General features: G+C 37.0%; 1 long non-coding RNA gene across 1 annotated transcript in view; it reads right to left on the reverse strand.

Moving 5' to 3' along the window:
• Window positions 1–2,062: 2,062 nt before the first annotated feature.
• The window catches only part of LOC133661353 (uncharacterized), a 37,345-nt gene continuing 19,407 nt past the window's right edge, over window positions 2,063–20,000 (reverse strand). Inside the window, exons 3-4 of the long non-coding RNA XR_009827921.1 lie at window positions 9,994–10,082; window positions 2,063–2,193 (exon numbers count right to left, since the gene is read on the reverse strand). This is a non-coding gene — a long non-coding RNA (uncharacterized LOC133661353). The remainder of the gene's footprint in view (window positions 2,194–9,993; window positions 10,083–20,000) is intronic.

The following is a 20,000-nucleotide window of genomic DNA, read 5'->3' on the forward strand; positions in this document are numbered from 1 at the left end:
TATTTCATACATGTATTTAATGTAGACACCCTAAAATTCTCTAACATAATTTAATTATGTTAGAGAATTTTAGGTTGTCTATATTCCGCCCGCCCGATTGTAGCTGAGATAGGCTCCAGCACCCCCCACGACCCCGAAAGGGATAAGCGGTAGAAAATGGATGGATGGATGGATAATTTAATTATGTTTCATGACGGACTAGTTTTTAGTTGTCCGGAAGTGGGCACATTACATGCTTACAGGAAGATACAAAGAAAAGCACTGTTGATGTAATCATTGTATCATTGTCATAATAATAAATAATAAATTAATAAAATAAATAAATTGTTTTACATTTTTGACATTAACATAAAAATAAAAGCAATTTAGCTTACATATTTGTGTTGAATATATTATACATTTTGTTTTTTTTAATTTTCAGTATTTTTTTAGTTAATACACAACCTTGATCGAAAATTAAATGCATGAAAATAAGGACATTTTTGAAAGAAAAAAATATGATGACTAAAAATAAACAATTGAAGTATAATTTCATTCACATATAATATATAGACAATCTAAAAGTGTATACTATAATTTAATTAATGTTTTATGAGACCCGTTTTTATTTGTCCCACAGTGAGCAAATCCCATGTGCACAGAGAGGTACAAAGCACCGTCGATTATTGTAATATTTTTTTTATTATTATAACAATAAATTGTGTTACATTTTGGACTTTAACATAAAATAATATAAGAAATCCAGCTGATATGTTTACCCTGAATATTCTGAATAATGTTATTTTTTTATTTTCTGTATTTTTGCAGTCAATACATCCAAACCTGATTAAAAATAAATGCATGAAAATCATGGATTAAAAAATAATTAATATATTATTTCATACATATATATAATATATATATATAGTTTCATGAAAGACTAGTTTTTATTGGTCTGGAAGTAGGCAAATTACAGGTTTACAGGAAGATTATTGTAATCAGTTTATCATTATCATAATAATAAAATGTATTACATTTTTGACATTAACGTAAAAATAAAATAAATGCACTAAAATAATGGATTTTCTTTTTTTTCTGTAATAAATAGTAATAAATAATCTATATATTTTTTTATACACACGTACCATATAAACAACCTAAAAGTGTCTAATATACTCTGTTTGTCTCGCAGTAGGCACATTCTATGTTTACAGTAAGGTACAAAGCATTGTTGATTATTCTAATAATTGTATTATTATAACAATGATACATTTTTATTACATTTTGGAAGTTATTACAAAAACGTTAGGTAACATATTTTTGTTGAACACTATAAATGCTGTTCTTTTCCAAAACAATTCAAGTTTCAGGATGTTGTATTGTCTAATTTTACCAAAAAAAATGTTTTGTATTGTATGTCGATTATTCAAATTATTTTCAAACTATTAATTAAACTGTTGCAAGAATTAATTCAACATTTCAGCTGCCATAATATATTCAAATATTGTGCACAGTGAGTAGTAGCATATATATAATTGTATTATTATAACAATGATACATTTTTATTACATTTTGGAAGTTATTGCAAAAACGTTAGGTAACATATTTTTGGTGAACACTATAAATGCTGTTCTTTTCCAAAACAATTCAAGTTTCAGGATGTTGTATTGTCTAATTTTACAAAAAAAAATGTTTTGTATTGTATGTCGATTATTCAAATTACTTTCAAACTATTAATTAAACTGTTGCAAGAATTAATTCAACATTTCAGCTGCCATATTATATTGAAATATTGTGCACAGTGAGTAGTAGCATATCAATAAACAAGACACAGCTTGGGGTTGTGCGGTCACACCCACCTGTGCTCTTTTGGTCACTTCTTAACGGCTTACTTACGAGCCTGTACTTGCTTGGCCTGTCACTTTGACTTTTGCATACTGTATGCTGTACAGTAAAATAAGCGACATGGTAATGCAGTTCAATCAACACATTCTCTCTGCATGTTAAACACTTTTTTGATTGTAAGCTGGTGCAGCCAAGTGGGCTTAAAGGACACAAATGTAGTGGTGGGCGTGTCTCTTACCCACGAGTAGAATCGAAGCGCGTCCAGGCCGTAGAGTCTGCTCTTTAGTGGGATGATGACCACGGTGTAGGAGCAGGAGGAGGCCGCAGCAGCTGGAGGACACGCCATGGACACAAACAAACATCCCAGTGCTGCAACACAGGAGGAAAAAAAAAGATGTGTGTGTGAGTGAGAGAGAGAGAGAGCGAGTAGGCAGAGACTGCATGGTGCCCTCAGGGCGAGGCATTGAAAAATTCCACATGTCTCTGCCATTACTGCTGAATCCATACTGACAGGACAGAGACAAGGGGAAAACTAGGAGCACAAATGCAAATGAACAGGGAAATAGTACTTGTTATGAGTGTTACAGTACGTAAGTGCAGAAGGAGGAAGACAATCTTTTTTTAGTGAAATAAATGTTCTTTCCGCTCAAAGGTGCAGCACTTTGTCCCGACACGCTCCCAGGAATGTGTCATTATGGACGATAGATCATTTGTCTCTCACACAAATGTATATTCTTTTGTTGTTGTTGCCTGAACGGAAGTATAAATACATATAATATAATTGGATTGATTAATGATTGTTGAAAAGAAGTGTTTAAAAGGGTGCACTGGCAGATGAAATAATCAATAAATATCACATGCACAGTATTTTAATTTTGGATTGATTGAAACTTTTATTAGTAGATTGCACAGTTCAGCACATATTCCGTACAATTGACCACTAAATGGTAACACCCGAATAAGTTTTTCAACTTGTTTAAGTCGGGGTCCACGTAAATCAATTCACGGTTCCTGAGGGAACTCTCCTGAAGGAATCAATAAAGTACCATTTTTGTATCCATCTATTTTTAGGGTCCGCACAGGACCATTTCAAAAGGACTCCCAAAGGGAGTCCTTTTGCAATGGGACGAAAGGACCCTATTGAAATTGTAAGGTTTTATTATTATTATTCTTCATTATTATTAGGGTCCGCCCTGTACCCTGTACAAAGGACTCCCTGGGGGAGTCCTTTGTACTAGGAAAAAAACAAAACAAACTGCCTGTAACTCCCACTAGGAAGGTCGTAGAGACATGAAACAAAAACCTGTATGTAGGTCTCCGTTAGACCTACAACTCATAATGACACATTCTCGGGCGAAAATCAACAGGAAGTTGGCAATTTCCCATTTTATACAAAAATGTACTAAAAACACTGCTTTTTACGTCTTTGACCTCTAATTTGACCCCCTTAAAATACTTCAAAACTTACCAAACTTCTCACACACATCGGGACTGCTGGAAATTGCGATCTAATAAAAAAAAAAACGAACCCCAAAACTCAAAATTGTGCTCTACATAATTTTTGAAAAAAACAGAGAAAAAAATGCTCCTCAGAGGAAAACTCAGACAAACCTGCTTGTAACTTCCGGTAGGAACGTCTTAGAGACATGAAACAAATACCTCTATGTAGGTCTCACCTAGACCTACATTTCATAGATTGACATCTTTTACCAAAAATCAACAGGAAGTTTGCTATTCCTCCTTCAAAACAACATTTTTGTTACAACCGGTCACCAAACATCAAACGTTATCTCCTCCGAGCGCGTTTGTCGTTTCGGCTTCAAACTGCTACAGGAGAGAGATTGAACCCTTCTGATTAAAAGTTGACGAAAGAGTTTTGCTTCGTGCTACCGTTTAGATTTTACAAGCCTTCAAAGACCCGCAGCACTAAAGTTGCTCCGCTGCTGTTGTTTTAAGAGTGCTGCTTAAAAACAGAAAGCACCAGCGTGAGCACAGAACGTAGAGAAGGTAGTACACTACACAACTTCCTCTAACTCCCAGTACGAATATCGTAGAGACGCGAAACAAAAACCTCTATGTAGGTCTCACTCAGGACTACCACTGGACAAAAGTATTGGGACACCTAGGACTAGCACCTGCCAAAATGCGGACCCGTCCAACGCTGCTTGCAGCTTTAATTATTATTATTATTCTTACGCACCGTTGCGCACTACTTTTCCAACCTTAACATGCTTCAAAACTCACCAAATTTTTTTTACACACATACAAAAAGTGGGCCAGAACAACTTAGTCAAAAAACCAAACCTCAAAAATCAAAATTGCGCTCTAGCGCCCCCTAGGAAAAAACAAAACCAAACTGCCTGTAACTCCCACTAGGAAGGTCGTAGAGACATGAAACAAAAACCTGTATGTAGGTCTCACTTAGACCTACAACTACTACATAATGACACATCCTCGGGCAAAAACCAACAGGAAGTTGGCAATTTCCCACTTTAGACAAAAATGTACTAAAAACACTCCTTTTTACGTCTTTGACCTCTAATTTGACCCCCTTAAAATACTTCAAAACTCACCAAACTTCTTACACACATTGGGACTGGTGAAAATTGCGATCTAAAAAAAACCCCGATTGAACCCTTCTGATTAAAAGTTGAAGAAAGAGTTATGATTAGTAGTACGGTTTTGATTTTACGCGCCTTCAAAGAAAACAACCACTGTGCCGCGACACCTAGGAAAAAGACACAGACACAACTTCCTCTAACTCCCAGTACGAATATCGTAGAGACACGAAACAAAAACCTCTATGTAGGTCTCACTCAGGACTACCACTGGACAAAAGTATTGGGACACCTAGGACTAGCACCTGCCAAAATGCGGACCCGACCAACGCTGCTTGCAGCTTTAATTATGTTTATATTTCTACTCAATAGTGTTTCTAGGTCAGTGTTACAATAAAAACCTTACAGGAAAAAATAATTTAAAACATTTATATTGACGTACAACACTTAGAACCTTTAGCATATCAGTATGTGGAATTAAATGATGGAATGGATTAAGTAAAGAAGTTAAACAATGTACTGATATGATCCAGTTTAAGAGGTTGTTCAAAATAATAGTGCTTACAAAGTACAAAGAAGAAGAATTATGAGAAATACTTTCAACCTTATTAAAAATAAGATATTCTTCATCTCAGTATGTTAATAATGACTGAATTTATTAATTACACATTACAAAACTATTGTGTATACTAATTCACAGATGTTATTTTATCATATAAAAGGGTCAGTAAATTATTCTATATATTTGTAAACACTCTGAAGCGGGAAAGGGGTAGGATTAAATAAGCTTTGCTTTTTCGGACATGATGTAAAGTGAAATGATATGGAACTGTGTGATGTATTATACTGTAAGAGTGTTCATGTTCGAAATAAACTAAAGAAAGAAAAACAGAAATATATTTATTGGATTCAATTTAAGTGAACTTTATGAGTGCAAAATAGGCCCTTTTAGATAATAATTAATATAACAACAACAATATTATTATATCACTTTATTTATTTTATTATATAATTATTATAATAAATACATTAACTATAGGTACTTCCCCCTCTCCTCCATCCCAGCTTTGCAGTTGTGGTTCTCAACGTTGACCAGCAGAGGACGCTGTCTAAGTAAGTAAAAGCGGGAAGCTTCACAGTTGTGATTTCTACTTTATAGGTACTCCCCCCCAGCTTTACAGTTGTAGTTCTTAATGTTGACCAGCAGAGGACGCTGTCTACGTAAGTAAAGCGGGTAGCTTCACATTTGTGATTTGTACTGTTCGCCAACAGGAAAGGCTGTTGCTCAAATTCTCGCTTAAGAGAGTGGCGTTATGCTTTTATCGAACACCAGAGGGCGCTAGAACAGTTAGCTCGACTTGTTGTTTTCCCAATGCAAAACACGAAACCAAGGAAACCTCCTGGCCTGTTATTAAAATAGCCTCATTGTTTGTTTGTTTTTAATCCTACACACGTTTTTCAGTTAAAATCAGCCAAAACACACCTTTTTCAACTTGTTGGAGAGGTATGTACAAACCCTGTTTCCATATGAGTTGGGAAATTGTGTTAGATGTAAATATAAACAAAACACAATGATTTGCAAATCATTTTCAACCCATATTCAGTTGACAGCTACAAAGACAACATATTTGATGTTCAAACTCATAAACATTTTTTTTTTTTGCAAATAATCATTAACTTTATAATTTGATGCCAGCAACACGTGACAAAGAAGTTGGGAAAGGTGGCAATAAATACTGATAAAGTTGAGGAATGCTCATCAAACACTTATTTGGAACATCCCACAGGTGAACAGGCACATTGGGAACAGGTGGGTGCCATGATTGGGTATAAAAGTAGATTCCATGAAATGCTCAGTCATTCACAAACAAGGATGGGGCGAGGGTCACCACTTTGTCAACAAATGCGTGAGCAAATTGTTGAACAGTTTAAGAAAAACCTTTCTCAACCAGCTATTGCAAGGAATTTAGGGATTTCACCATCTACGCTCCGTAGTATCATCAAAGGGTTCAGAGAATGTGGAGAAATCACTGCACGTAAGCAGCTAAGCCCGTGACCTTCCATCCCTCAGGCTGTACTGCATCAACAAGCGACATCAGTGTGTAAAGGATATCACCACATGGGCTCAGGAACACTTCAGAAACCCACTGTCAGTAACTACAGTTGGTCGCTACATCTGTAAGTGCAAGTTAAAACTCTCCTATGCAAGGCGAAAACCGTTTATCAACAACACCCAGAAACGCAGTCGGCTTCGCTGGGCCTGAGCTCATCTAAGATGGACTGATACAAAGTGGAAAAGGGTTCTGTGGTCTGACGAGTCCACATTTCAAATTGTTTTTGGAAACTGTGCACGTCAAAGAGGAAAAGAACCATCCGGATTGTTATAGGCGCAAAGTTGTAAAGCCAGCATGTGTGATGGTATGGGGGTGTATTAGTGCCCAAGACATGGGTAACTTACACATCTGTGAAGGCGCCATTAATGCTGAAAGGTACATACAGGTTTTGGAGCAACATATGTTGCCATCCAAGCAACGTTACCATGGACGCCCCTGCAAGACAATGCCAAGCCACGTGTTACATCAACGTGGCTTCATAGTAAAAGAGTGCGGGTACTAGACTGGCCTGCCTGTAGTCCAGACCTGTCTCCCATTGAAAATGTGTGGTGCATTATGAAGCCTAAAATAGCACAAGGGAGACCCCCGGACTGTTGAACAACTTAAGCTGTACATCAAGCAAGAATGGGAAAGAATTCCACCTGAGAAGCTTCAAAAATGTGTCTCCTCAGTTCCCAAACCTTTACTGAGTGTTGTTAAAAGGAAAGGCCATGTAACACAGTGGTGAACATGCCCTTTCCCAACTACTTTGGCACGTGTTGCAGCCATGAATGTCTAAGTTAATTATTATTTGCAAAAATAAATAAAGTTTATGAGTTTGAACATCAAATATGTTGTCTTTGTAGTGCATTCAACTGAATATGGGTTGAAAAGGATTTGCAAATCATTGTATTCCGTTTATATTTACATCTAATACAATTTCCCAACTCATATGGAAATGGGGTTTGTATGTTAAAATATGTAATTCACGGCCTTATATTGTGAACTTGTGTTTAACTCTAGTCAGTATGTATAGGTCAGGGGTCGGCAACCCAAAATGTTGAAAGAGCCACATTGGACCAAAAATACAAAAACAAATCTGTCTGGAGCCGCAACAAATTAGAAGCCATAATACAAACAGATAGTGTGTCATGAGATATACATTGAATTAAGATGACTTAAAGGAAACTAAATGAGCTCAAATATAGCTACAAATGAGGCATAATGATGCAATATGTACATACAGCTAGCCTAAATAGCAAGTTAGCATCGATTAGCTTGCAGTCATGCAGTGACCAAATATGTCTGATTAGCACTCCACACAAGTCAATAACATCAACAAAACTCACCTTTGTGTATTCACGCACAACGTTAAAAGTTTGGCGGACAAAATGAGACAGAAAAAGAAGTGGCATAAAACACGTCCTAGAAAGTCGGAGAAAGTTATACATTGTAAACAAACTAAGGTGAGTTCAAGGACCGCCAAAATTAGTAGGACAAAACGGCGCTCGCGAAAATACTCGAATCAGTGAAGCATGTTTAATACAAACAGTGTGATTTATAACAATTAGGGAGGTTTGTGTCATGTTTGTCCTCCTACAGTAACCATATTAAAACAAAAAATATATATTTTTTCCCCTCATCTTTTTCCATTTTTCATACATTTTTGAAAAAGCTTCAGAGAGCCACTAGGGCGGCGCTAAAGAGCGGCTCTAGAGCCGCGGGTTGCCGACCCCTGGTATAGGTCACAGTCAGTATCTTGCCCTTTTATATGTATATACTGTTAAATAAGCAAGATCAGCAGCAAAAAGCATAATGTCAAGTAAAAACGTAAGAAATACTATAAGCCTAACACACATTGTCAGCGATATGATGTATATTATATATAATATTATACTTGAGCATATGGGGAAGTGTATTATCTCCCCTTCCAGCGGCCCCTTACACTTAATGAGGATTTCCCCCTGTGGCCCCACTAAGGGGGAGGTTCACAACCTTGTCCCACACTCTGTGAATGTGCTCCTCCGAGCGACATTTTTTATTTTATGATGTCGTGGATAATACAAATACTCACTTCCTATTACAGGCCTGCTTTGGTCGCCTACTACAGCTTTGTGGCTAAGAAAGGACCCCTTGTTACTTCCTGTATGCACACACTCATGTCACGACCACATTCACTCACACTTTCCAAAACCACCAGCGCACGCACACACGCACACACACACACACACACACACACACACACACACACACACACACACACACACACACACACACACACACACACACACACACACACACACACACACACACACACACACACACACACACACACACACACACACACACACACACACACACACACACATCTGGCGCCCTAGGCAAGATTGTGAAGTGTATATACTCACAAGAAACCGAATAGCTTTGTCTTTGACCTTTTTTTTTTACTTAAAGAAAGTAAATTAACAATCAGAATAGTTAACAAGATAAAAAAAAATATGGATAAATAAATGAATACAAAAAATAAAAAATGAATATATGAAATACAATATTTTTTACATACATAAACACAAAATAAAACGTGTCAACAAGTTGCACAAAATAAATTAAAAATACAATATAAATAAGGCACTGCACAAAACAAGATATCAAACCAGTATGACTTTAACAACTATATTACAAAAAAAGGGGATCCTACAGAGTTCTCTATTTGTGCTTTTTAATATTGCATTAACTAGAATGACTTACAAATGACTGTACACCAGGGAGTGCTGTAATTACCTAACGTTACATTATTATTTTCCATAACAATTTAGCCCCCTCCACAATATTAACCCGACGTTAAAACAGAACTAGCTATTTATTGATTAGCAATTGCCGAATCATGTAGCATTAGCTTAATGCTAAAAAGCCAGGTTACTATCACATTCTGTAACAGACAAATAATTTCATGTAGGCTAACGTTACCTACCTGCTACCTCTGTCTTTTTCTCGTTTCTCCTCTTCTTTTCTCCCCTGGGCACCTGACAGTTTTGGCCGTTTTGACATCTTGTGTTGATTTTTTTTTTATGTGGTGACGCCCAAAAAGAGTCATGATACGGGAAGGGAGGGGGCGCACCGTGCCGGGGGAGGGGGGGCGTAATGTTGTAACAAATAATATTTCTATTAAATACGCTTTACTTTGCATTTTAATTAACGTGGGATTATTTTATGTATTTAGAAATAATAGTACCAACTTTTTTTTTTCCTTTTTTTTTTCCCCCTCCAACATTTGTGGCACTGGCGTGGCGCCCCCTGATGGACGGCGCCCTTAGCATTTGCCTATACGGCCTATGCCACGGGCCGGCCCTGCACACACACACACACACACACACACACACACACACACACACACACACACACACACACACACACACACACACACACACACACACACACACACACACACACACACACACACACACACACACACACACACACACACACAGCTACCGAAGCCACTCGTACGTTACCGGTACCTCAGTTTGAAAGAGGCGGGAAAAAGGTGCAACTGGGGCGCCGCCTCTGTGTTGAATAACTTTGGCCCATGCTCTGCTCATTCAGGAATCTGAGTGGATTATGTAACACACAAAAACAACATTTCTGAATGCATTCAAGCAAATGGAAAAGACAACAGCACAGTACATTAAAACAACTTCAAAACTCTAGACTTGCTGGTGTTTGAGTTACCGAAATCTCAAATACTAAAGTTTATTAAAAGTATCGGCCGATAAATGCTTTAAAATGTAATATCGGAAATTATCGGTATCGGTTTCAAAATTATCGGTATCGGTTTCAAAAAGTAAAATGTATGACTTTTTAAAACGCCGCCCAGTGGACGTAGGGAGAAGTACAGAGCGCCACTAAACCTTAAAGGCACTGCTTTTGCATGCTGGCCCAGTCACATAATATCTACGACTTTTCACACACACAATTGAATGCAACGCATACTTGGTCAACAGCCATACAGGTCACACTATGGGTGGCCGTATGAACAACTTTAACACTGTTACAAATATGCGCCACACTGTGAACCCACACCAAACAAGAATGACAAACACATTTCGGGAGAACATCCGCACCGTAACACAACAGAACAAATACCCAGAACCCCTTGCAGCACTAACTGTTCCGGGACGCTACAATATACCCCCCCAACCCCGACCACCTCAACCTCCTCATGCTCTCTCAGGGAGAGCATGTCCCAAATTCCAAGCTGCTGTTTTGAGGCATATTAAAAAAAAATAATGCACTTTGTGACTTCAATAATAAACATGGCAGTGCCATGTTGGCATTTTTTTTCCCATAACTTGAGTTGATTTATTTTGGAAAACCTTGTTACATTGTTTAATGCATCCAGCGGGGGGCATCACAACAAAATTAGGCATAATAATGTGTTAATTCCACGGCTGTATATATCGGTATCAGTAATTAAGAGTTGGACAATATCGGATATCGGCAAAAAAGCCATTATCGGACATCTCCAATTAAAAAGTACCAAGCCAAGTGTTTCTTCAAAATAGCCACCCTTTGCTCGAATTACTGTTTTGCACACTCTTTGCATTCTCTGGATGAGTGAAAACCATTTCAGGTGACTACCTCTTGAAGCTCATCAAGAGAATGCCAGGAGTGTGCGAAAAAGTAATCAGAGCAAAGGGTGGCTATTTTGAAGAAACTAGAATACAAAACATGTTTTCAGTTATTTCACCTTTTTTTGTTAAGTACATAACTCCACATTCATAGTTGTGATGCCTTCAGTGACAATCTACAATGTAAATAGTCATGAAAATAAAGAAAACACATTGAATGAGAAGGTGTGTCCAAACTTTTGGCCTGTACTGTATACTTAAAGAGGGTAGGATTACACTTTGGTGCACATTAGGATAGATGTTTAGTTACAATCAGTTATTTTGAAGAAATTCTAAATGAATCAATACGTAAACCTGATCGAAACAATAAATGTAGTTAAAGGTGTTTTAAGTCAATAATACAAACACATACTTATATAAATAATGTAAATATTTTTAAAAAATCAATAAAAATAAGTGAATACAATTTATATATTTATGTAAATATATAATTAAAAATATATATTTTTAATATTAAAAAAATACTCAAATGAATGCACTAAAATACGAATATAGCAAAGTTGTATTATTACTTCGCCAATTCTGCACATTTAGCGTGGTAATATTTGTGTTAAAACCATACTTTTGGTGGGTAAGGTAACTGATATAGCATTATACTGTACATGCATATTCATTAATATTATTAATTATGGGCAAACATTGAAACTCTACCGTCTCTTAACACAATACAAATGATAGTATACTCATGCCTACACGTTCCACTTTAAGCAGCTATATTTATTTACTTTGATATGAACGAATAAAGGAAACTAAACACTTTTAACCAAGAAAAATACAGAAAAAAGAAGTACCAGAACAATATCTGGGGATGTTTCATATGTTCTCAATTTCACACTAATTAAGATGATCTTTATTGTGCAGTCTTAATTAAAAACAACACATTTGGCACACCTCAAACATACATATGTGTGTATGTATAAACATTAGGGCTGGGCGATAAAACGATATCAATACAGTATATATTGCGATAGACACATAATATCAATAAAAAATGTGTTCAATAAAACGCTTGATATAAATATATTTTTGCTTTGTCGGAAGAAACAGGAAGTGGCGAAGCAAGGTTGGTTGCATGAACAAAGGCACTCTTTAACCGAGCAACGCAGGATGTGACACGCTAACAACCAATCAGGGAACAGTATTAGCTGTCACGTTCGGTTGTGCCGTCTTGTTGTCTTGCAGTTGATTCTCTGCACGGAGTGAGAAGGGAAAGTAAAAAAATGAGTGCAGCATAGAGCGAATATTGTGGATAAAACAGGAAAAGTCACCATGACGGTATGGCAGTTTTGGGGGGATTTTTAAAAACGGACCGTAGTCAGACCAATGTGGTCTGTAAATTATGCAAGACGCTTGTCCAAACCAAGACCGGAACTACCACACCAACTTCACTGCGCTCACCCTTTAGAGCACTAAACCTGCAGAAAAAGTTATTCTCAGGTTTCTCTTTATTTACACTTTCCCCACTTTGCACTATTTTCTTTTCTTACACTTTATTAACCATATCTTACATATTCCTTATTTGTGCACCTTGAAGGCCTACTGAAAGCCACTACTAGCGACCACGCAGTCTGATAGTTTATATATCAATGATGAAATCTTAACATTGCAACACATGCCAATACGGCCGGGTTAACTTATAAAGTGACATTTTAAATTTCCCGCCACACTTCCGGTTGAAAACGTCTATGTATGATGACGTATGCGCGTGATGTAATATATAATATTCGGACACATTGAATCCAATACAAAAAGCTCTGTTTTCATCGCAAAATTCCACAGTATTCTGGACATCTGTGTTGGTGAATCTTTTGCTAATTTGTTTAATGAACAATGAAGACTGCAAAGAAGAAAGCTGTAGGTGGGATCGGTGTATTAGCGGCTGGCTGCAGCAACACAACCAGGAGGACTTTGAGCAGGATAGCAGACGCGCTACCGTGAGTACAGCTTTGGCTTCCAAACATTTGATCGCTTGCCCGTACGTGCGTGTCGATATGTGCATGTCACATACGTAACTTTGGGGAAATATATGTTTCTTGCCCACTCTGATGGTGGCCGGGGTGTCGTCGAAAGCTACAACGCCCGCCGCCGTCCCGTAGCTAAGTTAGCTTCAATGGCGTCGTTAGCAACAGCATTGTTAAGCTTCGCCAAGCTGGAAATTATTAACCGTGTATTTACATTATATATTATATATGTATTGTTGATTTTCTGTCTATCCTTCCAGTCAGGGGTTTATTTATTTTGTTTCTATCTGCATTTGAGCCCGATGCTATCATGTTAGCCCAGTAGCTAAAGAGCGATGTATTGTCGTGGAGATAAAAGTCACTGTGAATGTCCATTTCGCGTTCTCGACTCTCATTTTCAAGAGGATATAGTATCCCAGGTGGTTTAAAATACAAATCCGTGATCCACAATAGAAAAAGGAGAAAGTGTGGAATCCAATGAACCCTTGTACCTAAGTTACGGTCGGAGCGAAAAAAAGATACGTCCTGCACTGCACTCTAGTCCTTCACTCTCACTTTCCTCATCCACGAATCTTTCATCCTCGCTCAAATGAATGGGATAATCGTCGCTTTATCGGTCCGAATCGCTCTCGCTGCATTGTAAACAATGGGGAAAATGTGAGGAATACTAGCTCCTGTGACGTCACGCTACTTCCGGTACAGGCAAGGCTTTTTTTGATCAGCGACCAAAAGTTGCGAACTTTATCGTCGTTGTTCTCTACTAAATCCTTTCAGCAAAAATATGGCAATATCGCGAAATGATCAAGTATGACACATAGAATGGATCTGCTATCCCCGTTTAAATAAAAAAAAAAATTCATTTCAGTAGGCCTTTAATCTTAGAAGGTTATTGTTAAGTGTTCGATGTCATTTTAGAATTTAGTTTGACATTGTTTTCCATGCTTGTGTTGACATTTCCTTTCCTTTCTACCTTGATAGCGGGGAGGAAAGTTACATTTTACATACAAATGTTTACATTCCATATATTTTTCTCCTGGTCCTTTTTTTTTTTTAATGGGTCATAAAAAATATCAATAATTATCGATATAAAACGCTCATATCGTGATACAGTTTTCATCGCCCGGCCCTAATATACATACACACTACCGTTCAAAAGTTTGGGGTCACATTGAAATGTCCTTATTTTTGAAGGAAAAGCACTGTATTTTTCAATGAAAATAACTTTAAACTAGTCTTAACTTGAAAGAAATACACTCTATACATTGCTAATGTGCTAAATGACTATTCTAGCTGCAAATGTCTGGTTTTTGGTGCAATATCTACATAGGTGCATTTCCAGCAACTATCACTCCAGTGTTCTAATGGTACAATGTGTTTGCTCATTGGCTCAGAAGGCTAATTGATGATTAGAAAACCCTTGTGCAATCATGTTCACACATCTGAAAACACTTTAGCTCGTTACAGAAGCTACAAAACTGACCTTCCTTTGAGCAGATTGAGTTTCTGGAGCATCACATTTGTGGGGTCAATTAAACGCTCAAAATGGCCAGAAAAAGAGAACTTTCATCTGAAACTCGACAGTCTATTCTTGTTCTTAGAAATGAAGGCTATTCCACTAAATTGTTTGGGTGACCCCAAACTTTTGAACGGTAGTGTACATATACATATACATATATATATTATCCTGCGTGTGCGAGGGCTCGTAAAAACACAGCCCAGCCCAGATGAGATCCAGATGTTTGGCAGATGTAGATAAGGGCAAAAACACACCAGCTGGCTGCGAAGGAATTTCACATGCTGAATATTTACTATGAATTTTCACAGTTAGTGGACACATTTCTGCCCTAAATGTTTATTTTGAAGAACAACAATGGAGGTAATTTGATGGCTATTCAAACAATGATTATACATAAGCTTCCTTGCGGTCATCGTGGTATGGGGTTGCCCTCGAAGAAACCAAAACAAGCCCCCCCACCCAAAACACTTACGCTTGGACAAAAACAAAGGATCAATTTACAGCCCAACCCCCTCGTCACGCCCCCACAAACACTACATCAGCAATAACCTACACCTATTATGGCACCATAATAAGATTTGACACCCTACCCTCCCCCAAAAACAAACAAGTTAGCATCTCCTTGGGTATATTTCGACAGAAACCCATCCAAACTGACACCCAGGCTCCCCCGGGGAAACCATGACAATATCCAGCTGCTCTCCCTGCACCCCGAAAATGGGCCTGACAGCGGCCCCCCTCCAAGAGTACTATTTGTTATGGCTCTTTTCATTTCTCTGTTCACCAAATCTCTCAGAACCACATCATAACATCACACCTTACAATGATTTTTTTTTTGGACCACATTGGTGAACAATAACAGGTGAACAAAAAGGCAATCGACTGTCTGCGGTGAACCATTTCTTAAACCCCAAACTGCACACGTGAACCAACAACTTCCTTTCCATATTTCTCTTTTTTTAATTGGTCCACTTCCTGTTTAAGAAACACACTTCCTGTTGGACCGTGCATGCGCCAGCTCGCTCATATCTAAACAGTTTTTGTTGCAGAAAGCATTGAAATCACAAACAAATCACGATAAAATTGTCAGGGACTGACTTACTAAAGGTTTGTTTATTAAGATTAAAGTACCAATGATTGTCACACACACTAGGTGTGGTGAAATGTGTCCTCTGCATTTGACCCATCCCCTTGTTCACCCCCTGGGAGGTGAGGGGAGCAGTGGGCAGCAGCGGTGGCCGCGCCCGGGAATCATTTTTGGTGATTTAACCCCCAATTCCAACCCTTGATGCTGAGTGGCAAGCAGGGAGGTAACGGCTCCCATTTTTATAGTCTTTGGTATGACTCGGCCGGAGTTTGAACTCTCAACCTACTGTACTGTACTAAAACATGTGCACACTTGACAGCACACGCAAAGTTGATCTACTAAACGTGTGCAAAGTGGATTGTCTCTCTTATATTGAGCCTTTCTGTCTTGATGAAAATGCAAAATATATGCAGAATATATATACATGCATACATATATATATATATACATACATATGTGCAGGCCTGGCCCTAACCAATCTGGCAAGATTTTAGGTGGCGCCCCCCCCCCACATCGGCAGTGAAGTGTATATACTCACAAGAAACCGAATAGCTTTGTCTTTGACCTTTTTTTTTTTTGCTTAAAGAAAGCAAATGAACATATTATATGAGAATGTTATGTTATGATTATCTTTAACCGAATCACAGCAGTGCTCAAATTAAAAAACAGCATTCCCTCTCATGTGATATTGCTTAATTAACATTAATGATGTGCACTTTAACAACTAGGCTTACAACTATACCTAATATATAAAGGGGTGGAAAAGTGACTATTACCTGCAGGGCAAACATTAGCTAACCAGAAGGTAATAACAATGTAAACAGAAAACACCTGCTTAAAAGATCTAATACAAATGTCCCTGAGGAATGTAAGGTGGGAGTACTGTAATTACCTAACGTTACATTATTATTTTCCATAACAATTTAGCCCCCTCCACAATATTAACCCGACGTTGAAACAGAACTAGCTATTTATTGATTAGCAATTGCCGAATCATGTAGCATTAGCTTAATGCTAAAAAGCCAGGTTACTATCACATTCTGTAACAGACAAATAATTTCATGTAGGCTAACGTTACCTACCTGCTACCTCTATCTTTTTCTCGTTTATCCTCCTCTTCTTTTCTCTTTTTTCTTCCCTGGGCACCTGACAGTTTTGGCCGTTTTGACATCTTGTGTTGATTTTTTGACGTGGTGAGTCCAAAAAGAGTCATGATACGGGAAGGGAGGGGGCGCACCGTGTTGGGCGTAATGTTGTAACAAATAATATTTCTATTAAATAGGCTTTACTTTGCATTTTAATTAACGTGGGATTATTTTTTGTATTTAGAAATAATAGTACCAACTTTTATTTATTAAATTTTTTTTTCTCCAACATTTGTGGCACTGGCGTGGCGCCCCCTGATGGACGGCGCCCTTAGCATTTGCCTATACGGCCTATGCCACGGGCCGGCCCTGCGTATGTGCATGTATGTATATATGTATTCATGTACATCAAACCTATATTCAATTGAATAGACTGCAAAGACAAGATACTTAACGTTCGAACTGGAAAACTTTGTTATTTTTTGCAAATATTAGCTCATTTGGAATTTGATGCCTGCAACATGTTTCAAAAAAGCTGGCACAAGTGGCAAAAAAGACTGAGAAATGCTCATCAAACACTTATATGGAACATCCCACAGGTGAACAGGCTAATTGGGAACAGGTGGGTGCCTAGTGGCTCTCTGAAGCTTTTTCAAAAATGTATGAAAAATGGAAAAAGATGAGGGGAAAAATTTTTTTGTTTTTGTTTTAATATGGTTTCTGTAGGAGGACAAACATGACACAAACCTCCCTAATTGTTATAAATCACACTGTTTATATTAAACATGCTTCACTGATTCAAGTATTTGGCGAGCGCCGTTTTGTCCTACTAATTTTGGCGGTCCTTGAACTCACCTTAGTTTGTTTACATGTATAACTTTCTCCGAATTTCTAGGACGTGTTTTATGCCACTTCTTTTTCTGTCTCATTTTGTCCACCAAACTTTTAACGTTGTGCGTGAATGCACAAAGGTGAGTTTTGTTGATGTTATTGACTTGTGTGGAGTGCTAATCAGACATATTTGGTCACTGCATGACTGCAAGCTAATCGATGCTAACATGCTATTTAGGCTAGCTGTATGTACATATTGCATCATTATGCCTCATTTGTAGCTTTATTTGATCTCATTTAGTTTCCTTTAAGTCCTCTCAATTCAATGTATATCTCATGACACACTATCTGTATGTATTATGGCTTTTAATTTGTTGCGGCTCCAGACAGATTTGTTTTTGTATTTTTGCTCCAATATTGCTCTTTCAACATTTTGGGTTGCCGACCCCTGCCCTAACCTTTTAAAAGAAATCACATTTTTGATGAAAAAAAAAGTGTCAAAAATCATTTTATAAAGAAACATTTTTTCTAAATGTGTTATGTTCTTATTGTGAAGAAATACTGTAAATAACTATTCTTGAAGAGTAACGGGGCTAGCTATTACCATTAGCTTAGCTAAAGAGTTCGCCACAAAACCCCATGTTTAGAATTGTATTGTTTTTAAATAATATTTGATGTATTTAAAAAAAATAAAAAATGTTAGGCTTTATTCAGCAATTAATTAATTATAGTAGATTATAGCAGCAGTAGCAGAGCTAAATTAGCTTCAGTCCTGCTAAACCTAAGTATCTCCGCTAAACTAACGATGCGTCCCTAATTAGGGATGTCCGATAATGGCTTTTTGCTGATATTCCGATATTGTCCAACTCTTTAATTACCGATACCGATATCAACCGATACCGATATCAACCGATATATACAGTCGTGGAATTAACACATTATTATGTCTAATTTGGACAACCAGGTATGGTGAAGATAAGGTACTTTTTAAAAAAAATTATAAAATAAAATAAGATAAATAAATTAAAAACATTTTCTTGAATAAAAAAAAAAGTAAAACAATATAAAAACAGTTACATAGAAACTAGTAATGAATGAAAATGAGTAACATTAACTGTTAAAGGTTAGTACTATTAGTGGAATCAGCAGCACGCACAATCATGTGTGCTTACGGACTGTATCCCTTGCAGACTGTATTGATATATATTGATATATAATGTAGGAACCAGAATATTAATAACAGAAAGAAACAACCCTTTTGTGTGAATGAGTGTGAATGGGGGAGGGAGGTTTTTTGGGTTGGTGCACTAATTGTAAGTGTATCTTGTGTTTTTTATGTGGATTTAATTTTAAAAAAAAAAAAAAAAAAAAAAAGTCATTATTAAGTACTTATTAATGCCTTATTTGGCATGGCCTTATTATAACCCTAACCCTCTAACCCTGGCCCTAACCCTAACCAAATAACTCTAAATTAAGTCTTTATTACTTAGAATTAGGGATGTCCGATAATGGATTTTTGTCGATATCCGATATTCCGATATTGCCCAACTCTTAATTACCGATACCGATATCAACCGATACCGATATATACAGTCGTGGAATTAACACATTATTATGTCTAATTTGGACAACCAGGTATGGTGAAGATAAGGTACTTTTTAAAAAAAATTATAAAATAAAATAAGATAAATAAATGGAAAACATTTTCTTGAATAAAAAAGAAAGTAAAAAAATATAAAAACAGTTACATAGAAACTAGTAATGAATGAAAATGAGTCCAATTAACTGTTAAAGGTTAGTACTATTAGTGGAGCAGCAGCACGCACAATCATGTGTGCTTACGGACTGTATCCCTTGCAGACTGTATTGATATATATTGATATATAATGTAGGAAGCAGAATATTAATAACAGAAAGAAACAACCCTTTTGTGTGAATGAGTGTAAATGGGGGAGGGAGGTTTTTTTGGGTTGGTGCACTAATTGTAAGTGTATCTTGTGTTTTTTATGTGGATTTAATTAAAAAAAATAAATAAAAAAAAGTAATTATTAAGTACTTATTAATGCCTTATTTGGCATGGCCTTATTATAACCCTAACCCTCTAACCCTGGCCCTAACCCTAACCAAATAACTCTAAATTAAGTCTTTATTACTTAGAATTAGGGATGTCCGATAATGGCTTTTTGTCGATATCCAATATTTCGATATTGCCCAACTCTTAATTACCGATACCGATATCAACCGATACCGATATATACAGTCGTGGAATTAACACATTATTATGTCTAATTTGGACAACCAGGTATGGTGAAGATAAGGTACTTTTTAAAAAAAATTATAAAATAAAACAAGATAAA

This window comes from Entelurus aequoreus, linkage group LG12 (assembly GCF_033978785.1).
Source record: "Entelurus aequoreus isolate RoL-2023_Sb linkage group LG12, RoL_Eaeq_v1.1, whole genome shotgun sequence".
NCBI lineage: Eukaryota > Metazoa > Chordata > Actinopteri > Syngnathiformes > Syngnathidae > Entelurus > Entelurus aequoreus.